The 6,301-nt window shown below is 31.7% G+C and overlaps 1 long non-coding RNA gene across 1 annotated transcript; it reads right to left on the reverse strand.

The window, feature by feature from the left end:
* Positions 1–255: 255 nt before the first annotated feature.
* LOC134682144 (uncharacterized) lies at positions 256–5,106 on the reverse strand. Its single transcript, XR_010100806.1, has 3 exons — positions 4,978–5,106; positions 1,900–1,997; positions 256–820 (listed from the first exon to the last, which is right to left on the reverse strand). It is a non-coding gene; the product is annotated as an uncharacterized LOC134682144 (long non-coding RNA).
* Between the last annotated feature and the right edge of the window lie 1,195 nt (positions 5,107–6,301).

Consider the following 6,301-nt stretch of genomic DNA (forward strand, 5'->3'; position numbering starts at 1 on the left):
TACATAAATGTACATGTATATGACTATTTGTTTCCTGAGGGAGAGTTGTTTCATTGGCAATCATGTCATATTCTTACTTTTATTATTACATGTACATGTAACTCCATTAGTGGTGCATCAGTGAATTGCATGCATACATTGTACAAATGTACATGTACATATCTCATGTACATATCTGTAAGTCTTAATACTGGTATGATTAATATTTATATTGAATCGCCTGTAATCGCCATAAAAATAACAAAACACTCATACAAGACTTATAAATTTATATTTCAAAAATCCTCTTTACCATGATTACAAATGTACAATTCAACTGAATGGCATGTCTAGTGTAGATCTCTCACTCATCTTGGTTAGATATTGCAGAATTTTTAAAAAGATTTCATGAAAGAGACAACAAATTCCATTTTTTACATCCATGAACACACAATTTTTGAACTGAAATCCTTTTTGCAGCTCCTATTCTAAGAATATTCACAAATCTCTGAACTGCCATTATGTATATTTGGACATCATTTTAACTGAGATAAAAACATCAACTTCAATAATGATGAAAAAGAAGTTAAATTGTCCAATAAATATTCCTTGGTTTTTCAGCATCAAAACACTAAATTCCAATTCATTTGGTCTTGAAACTGTCAATGCTTCTGCTTAGAACGGTACATTATGTAGAATAGCTGTCTTTTTTTCACAAACATATTTGGTAGCTTTCTAAACAAATTTTTAACACATCTTCCATAATCATGGTAATGGCCATGATGAGTTATAAGCAACTTTTAACTGGTGTCTGACTGCAGGTCTATTAAGGTCTTCATCCCTGAAATAAAAAAAAGACCCAAATATAATACATGTACAATGTATACATGTTTATCAACTGAAATTTTCAAAATGAAAAAAGTAATTCAAAGTTAGTGCAAACATACTTCTTCAAAAAGGTACGATTAAAAATCTAACGAAATAATTTCCATCCTTTTTTACCTGTAGTATTAATGTCTTCATTCAACATTTGAACAAAATATAAATTTTCCACATGCATTTTAAAAAGGTGCACTATGTTATAAATATTTAAATTTATGTATAATGTTTAACTTCATTATTTTATATTTCCTTTTCCAAATGTGAACAATGACAGGAATACTTCAATATCAACATGATCACAAGAAATTTGAGCTAGCAAGTTCAGTATATTAGTATAGGCCTAGGTGTATCTGTCATGTCTGTGTAAATAAATACTATTGCTGGTACAGAAGCTTCATTTTTAATTAAGAAATTATCATGATCATTTATATTGGGTACATAAACTATTGTATTGCAATTCATGAAGAATGGAAAATTGTGATATCAATAATTGCTATTTCAGAAAATATTTACATACTTGTACAGTTACTTATGTGTGATACATGTATTGATTTCAGAATGTCAGTTCTTATAAAAATGAGATACAATTTGTATTCAAAGTTGCCTTTTAATTAAAACATTGCCATATAACATGTATAAAGTTCTAAATTTACATCATACATTTTATCTTCTCACGATGTAAGAAAACAGAAATTTATTTGCACATACATGTACATGTATCATAAAATCTGGAAGAAAAGCCCGACTTGCTAATATACATGTAATCAACTTAACACACACCCCCACACACACACATTCTGTACATATATGTATGACTGTGTCTGTAATTAAACATTTGTTGTTTGTTTGTTCATTCATTTTCCCCACATAAATTAGGCCAATAGTTTTCTCCTTGTTAATAAACATTTATGATTTGGGGCCTTTTCTGTGTATTCTCATTGTTGAAGGCTATTATGCCTAAATGGTGACCTATAGTTTTTAATTTCTGTGTCTGTCTCATTGTACAACAGTTAGATAATTGCAGGATAAACATTTTACCTGTCTATAATAAAGATCCCAAATTCAAACCATTACTTTATATTTCATCAAAGCTTGAATGCCATACTGTTACTTCAGTCCTGTAATTCTCAGGCAAGCTAAAAAAAAAAAATTGTAATATAATATACTTTTGAAAAACAACACGTTTAATAATTTCATGCGTCCATAGCAAATGTTACATGTATGATCATGATAATGAATCATTATCTTTTTTAATATAAAGAAATTACTTTTGCCACGCAAGTTTGTTTATAATGCAAATTAAATGAACTAATGTCATGATACGGATGTTGCTAATTTATGATTAACTAGAAGTGCTGAGAGCACTACTCAAAATAGCCTGGCAGCTCCCTCCCCAAACAAAAAATAAAAAAAAATAATCAGAAACAAACAAGTGAATCTGTGAGCTACTGATAACTTATGATACCCCCATAAACTTTATCAATTTTAAGGTACACAGGAAGTTGTTGAGTGATGAAGATGAAATAGCATTACATGCATGGTATTGCTAACTCATACATTGTATATAAACCCTGAAAGCAAATTTAAGAAATCCTTGTAATTTTCCTGAGAAAGGTGCAAAGAAAAAAATTAATGGAACAGACAGACAGAACTTTAATATATAGTCAGTCTGACTAGAGACTAGAAATAGATTATAGTTCGATTCTGTTTACTGGGGATATATAGCTTCGAGTGATGGATTTAATTCCAACCAACACTGAACAGGGACAGAGTTTAGATATTTGATGTCAAACATGTGTTTTAGAGGGAAAGTGTATGCAGTGACTATTCAATTTATAACTGACAATAATTATTATCTGTAAATATATATATATACGAGTCTAAATTGAAAACTGCGTTTAAACCTATGATTGCTTTTGATAAAAACCGCAATTTTTATACGTGTGCATGTAAAACAATTTTTTTTGTAGAAGGGTCTAAAAACAGCACAAACAACATTTTCCAAAAGACATATATATATATATAAATAATATGTCAAAGTAGGCAGTCATGATGAGCAAACTATATATTAATTAGCCTCAAATCATTCTTCTTTTGGTCTTTTCTTAGGCCAATATATATATTTATATAAATCATGTATATAAGTCTGTTTACAGTTACCTGACCTACCCTTTTTTTGAGCACTGACCCTTTAAATAGTCATTTTATTTCCGTTGTAAAGTGAAAAGTAAACTGAACTCGAGTCAAAAGTACATTTACATTTTTGTAGTGTTGCCAATAATATAAGTCAATTGCATGATACATCCTAATTTTCACAATCATTAATATGGCAGCTCTTTTAAGAAAATTTCACATCTTGTGTGATGAAATAAATACTTTGCCATCATTTTTTCCAACCAATAAAAAAGGGAAACAATACAATCTTTAAAAATACAGGTAAACTCGGCCCATGACAAGATAAAACCCCCGACTCTAAATCATGCCAAAAAATAAAATAAAAATACTATTTTATTTTAGCTTTGAGCTTTGCTACAAAAAATGATAAAGCTAACTTTGGAACTTTTGGAGGTTACAATTCATGTACATGGACTGCTTAATAAGACATAGTCCAAATAATTATGACGTCTGGCAAGGCTATTTAAATGTTTTTCTTGGACGCCTTCCTACTGGTGTCTCAGATAAAAATAAAAATAGTCTTGCCAGACGTCTTAATTATTTGGACTATTACCAATAACAGACGAACAAAAAAAAATGTTTGTCAGGGATGATGAATTGAAATTTAAAGGTGGTTTTGATGTTGTCCAAATAATTACGACGCCTTGAAAAGCTTTTTTATTTTTATTTACTTTGACACGCCTTACTTTAATCTTGAAAAGCTTTTTTTTTTCCTCAAGGCCTTACTTTTTTTAGCTAAGTTTTTTTTTAAAGAGAAAAAAAATATAACAGCTTTTCAACACGTCATAATTATTTGGAGTAGTTTTGATGAGGAATAATAAGCCCCGGCAAATTATATAATTACAGAGTCAATGGCAAGATTAGTCCTAATAATTATTAATTGGAAGCAAATTATACATGTATTTGCCCTTTATAATACAGTTTATGCATATTATCATTAAACAGTTAAAAAGGTGATAAGAGGCACAGGCACATGTTTTTTTTTTAGTCCAAATAATTATGACGTCTTGAAAGGCTATTATATTTTTTTTTCTTTCGCGCCTAACATCGACGTAAGGCGTCAAAGAAAAAAAATATAATAGCCTTTCAAGACGTCATAATTATTTGGACTAGTTTTTTTATGCTATTTGTCATTTTCCTAAATTATCTTACACAAGATGAACGGGTTGGGGTCAAGTCATGAAACATGGGGTGGTCCTAGGTTTGTGGGATAAATACGTTTTTCTGGGGTCGAAAACCCCAAAAAGTGGGGTAAAAAACTTCATAATTTGTGTGGACCCCTATGAAGAAGGACCCCTGTGTTTCTGTGTCTTTCGTATAAAAAGGATGGACACTGGCCATGGTTGAAATTAAATATTGCAACACGTGGTTTATATTTCTTTCCTATGCACATGATGCATAAGCCGCCAATATAAAGCCTAGTCCAACTAATTATGACGTCTTGAAAGGCTATTATAATTTTTTTCTTTGACGCCTTACGTCGAAGACAGGCGTCAAAGAAATTATAATAGCCTTTCAAGACGTCATAATTATTTGGACTAGCATAAGCCATGCCATATTTTTAGTATGATATCTCGAGATTATATACCTGAAAGCGATACATTACACCATTTTGCCCAGACATTGGATCATATTGAATAAATTTTCCATTTTTTCTCATTAGTTTCTTCAACCAGGTCGTTTAAATATCAACTAACAAGTGCCAGGCTGCCTCAATTATCTTCAATTAACAGACTTGCAAACTGCAAGCTTCTCGGCTACATAGATTTTCCAAATAAGGTAAACAGTGGGCGGAGCTTAAACTCCGCTTGCGATCTTTCTTTTGATAAATACAGCTTTCATTCAAATTATTTCTATTATTTGATGTGAAAATACATTATAATATGAAAAAAGTCACCATATGTGATATATTTCATCATTTATGCGATACTCGAAACTTACCTATTGCTACATTTATAACTGTGTCTGCATCGTCAAAAGTCGCCCGCCATTAAACATGTTGATCCAGATAGGGGAAATAACTCCTGCACTATTTTTTATTCGGTTTTGCGGGAAAATCACCTTAATGTCGCTGCGTAATTACATCAATTGGTTGTTATAAATTTAATTACATCAATTGGTTGTTAATCGAAATACTTTTGACCTTAGAAATATTTTTTTATGAAAAATGTGTTAAACCGCCGATACATCACTTTCAATTCATCATACTTTGCATAGGCAAAAGCCAATTTTGTCCGGTGTAGAACCAGTCTACGATTGACAGAGGGAAGTAATTTGTTTAAAAAGTGTGTAATAACAGAATCTAATCGGTAATTGGCAAATGGACTATTAATTGAGAGAGAGAAAGGACCGATAACTCTCCATGGGAGATTGAGAGAGAGAGAAAGGACCGATAACTCTGCATGGGAGATTGAGAGAGAAAGGACCGATAACTCTGCATGTGAGATTGCAAATGCACAAACAAGTATATGTCACCGACTTCGTTTTCGAGAAGAAGACATTCTTAAATGGTCCGAGAGGGTACTAAATTACACTGAATATATAGGTGAACCCCATTTTTACTTCTACAATTTTTAGTTTGCTGTATGAATGACGTGAATCACTCCATAGCTTTATTTTTCAAATTAATATGTTGTTCCTCTTTGTCTAACAAATAAGATGATTTAAAAAAAAATATGGTCCCCGACTTTATTTTTCCTCTAGGAGCGACGTAACGCCAACATTTCGACAAAAAAACCCATGAAAAACTGTGCCGTCGTCATTTTTATTACATAACGTCGAGTTATCATGCTACGAATTTAGAAAGATAATTTCCAAAAGTGTTGTGTGTGCATGATGATTATGTGTTTTTTATTGATAGGTTATTTTTATCATAAGAGTCTGGATAGAGGTTCTTCATTTATCAATTTTGTTGTGTATTAACAGTATTCTTTATTAATATTTCAGCACAACATTATTTTTTATTATTTGGTTTGGTTTTTTTTACTCAGCTCACTAGGATGCAAGTTTTGTCTCAAGTGGCGGATCCAGAACTTTCATAAAGTGGGGCCCACTGACTACCTAAGTAGGGGTCCGCTTCCGACACGTTCGCTTCAGTGATTTCTATTACACCAACAAAAAAATACCTCAAAAAGGAGGGACCGGCCCCCTGCCCCACCCCTAAATCCGCTCTAGTAGCACAGTTTTAAGCAAAGATGGCGAGTCAGGAAAGCTCTTACATTTTTTGTTTAAAACCATCAAATAAAGAACTTTTCTCCATGAATTA

This window comes from Mytilus trossulus, chromosome 8 (genome assembly GCF_036588685.1).
Source record: "Mytilus trossulus isolate FHL-02 chromosome 8, PNRI_Mtr1.1.1.hap1, whole genome shotgun sequence".
NCBI lineage: Eukaryota > Metazoa > Mollusca > Bivalvia > Mytilida > Mytilidae > Mytilus > Mytilus trossulus.